Raw genomic sequence first — 2253 nt, 5'->3', positions numbered from 1 at the left:
ATGGGAGAGGGAGACTAAGAATCTGACACCTTGGGAGTCTGGCAGACACTTGTTCTTTCTGAGAGCTGCTACCTGCGAGGTTTCATGGGCATAACAAGACCACCTTTGCAAGCCTGGGCCTTTCTTTCCTCTTCTTGCCTTTTCTCCTAGTAATCTGCCCTTTGTCAGTTGATTTTCAGCAAATGTTCAGAGGGTGAAGGGGAAGTTTTCCCTTGGTCCCAACAAGGGGGAGGGGAGAAGAAAAATAAATAAGGCAACCAGGGAAAAACTATGGCCAATTTCTGAAACATTTAATGAGGAATTTCATTTTATTAAATTTGTTTTCTTGGTGGACAATGTCAATTCATTTCCCTATGCTTCCACTAAGTCTGTGTTAACACTTACAATAATCACGAGGTACTGTGGAATTTGACTTGTTTTTTAACAGGCAGAAAATGTTGGATCATATTTCAAAGTGAGCATGGACTGAAGAGAGTCCATCAAGATCCCTGCACATCTAGGGAACGCAACTCGGTCATCTTCCCTCTAAAACTGGAGAGAGTGCTTCTTTCTGGAAAAACTATCTTACAAGGTATTTTATTTTAGTTGTTTATTTTTTTAAAAAATATTTATTCATCATCATGATCAGACTATTGCATTTAGCAATCAACAGCATGGGTACCAAAAAAAATCTACGTTAAAACCCTTCGTTGGAGTGCTTTGCACTTTCCACAAAACAGAAACTAAAATAACCTGTTATACCACTGGTCACAAATCCAGTCCTTGAGTTTTTTGCCCATACACATGAGTACCGCCTAAAACACATCTTCTGTGTGGCAGCCAGGACCTGCCACCACTGTGCTTGGCTGAGTTCACAAATCTGTCCTAACCTGTAGCTTCCCTGTCACTTCTCGGGCTCTCCCTCCTGCTAAGCTTTGTTTGCAGGGAGTAATTAAAACTTTCTGTCACTGCCATAGCTACTGCTGCTCCTAGAGTCACCATATCACCGCCCCCCCCACTCATTTTGTGATTTGGCAAAGTATTGGCCGCCATGACCACAGGGGCCAGAGCTTCTGCCTCCAAAGTTTTCTCCCTTCATGGGTCCAAAATTTAAAAATTGATATTTGTAATTGCCAAAATCACTGTAGCTTCCACCACCTCCAAAATCGCTTCCATCATTAACAATTCCATTGTAGCCATCCCCACTGCCACCATATCCGCCACCACCATGGCTGCCACCAAAGCCACCTCGACCACTGACGCTTCCTCCAAGGCCAAAGGTGTCATTCCCACCAAAATCACCTCCGAGACCACCACCGGCTTCTAGGAGCACTTTGACCTCTCCAGCTGGATGAAGTACTAGCCACTCTTGCTTCGACAGGGCTGTCTTTACCTCACAGCTGTGGCTGGTCACAGTGTGGTACTTCTGAATGACAGTCTTGTCCACAGAGTCATGGTCATCAAAGGTTACAGAAGCAAAGCCCCTCCTCTCGCCACTGCCTTGGTCAATCATGATTTTAATCACTTCAGTTTTCCCACACTGTTCAAAATAGTCTCCTAGGTGATGTTCTTCAGGATCTTCTTGAATGCCACCAACGAAGGTCTTTTTCACAGTTAAGTGGCACCTGGTCTTTGAGACTCTTCTCTGGAGACAGCGCTCTTCGGTTCCACCACTCTTCCCTCCACCTTGTGTGGCTGTGCGCTCCCTGCTGCGCCCCCTCCTCCACAGTGGCACGTGTGACAAACCCGAAGCCCTGGGAGAGCTCTGTGTGGGGGGCTCATTACCACACAGTCTGCGAGCAGTCCCCGGGCTCAGAATGGCTCCTCAGCCTCTCGCCGGTGCTGCCAGAGCTCAAGCCTGCGATGAGGAGCTTCCCCGCGCCCGGCTCTTCAGGAAGCTCCGACATGGCGGGTGGGAAGAGAGGCCTCAGCGCCGCTTCCCCCGCAGCGGCCACAGGCGGAAGGGCACAACTGATTTTAAAAGAGTGATGTAGTCACTGTTTCCACAATGCAATCAAAACAATTTTAATGAAGCATTAAGAAAAAAGATTCAGGTCAATGCGATACTTGACTGGTTCATTTTGGAGGTAATAAAATCTCTCTCATTGGCACTTTTTAGCAGTTAGCTAAAAAATGATATAAACAGGTGCTCATGCCTCCATCCCCCGCCCCCACTACCACCTCTCTTCAGTGAACTGTAATTTGAGTTTCCTTAGCTCTGCACTCAGAGTAGCTGGAGCAGGTCACCTTGAAGTCTCTGTCAGCTTTACATTC

General features: G+C 46.9%; 1 pseudogene; it reads right to left on the bottom strand.

Moving 5' to 3' along the window:
- Positions 1-931: 931 nt before the first annotated feature.
- On the bottom strand, positions 932-1886 carry LOC138398061 (heterogeneous nuclear ribonucleoprotein A1-like; annotated as a pseudogene).
- Between the last annotated feature and the right edge of the window lie 367 nt (positions 1887-2253).

Source organism: Eulemur rufifrons, chromosome 17 (genome assembly GCF_041146395.1).
Source record: "Eulemur rufifrons isolate Redbay chromosome 17, OSU_ERuf_1, whole genome shotgun sequence".
NCBI classification, from domain to species: Eukaryota; Metazoa; Chordata; class Mammalia; order Primates; family Lemuridae; genus Eulemur; species Eulemur rufifrons.
Note: the sequence above shows the minus strand (reverse complement) of the source record. Positions and strands in the feature narration are given on the sequence as shown.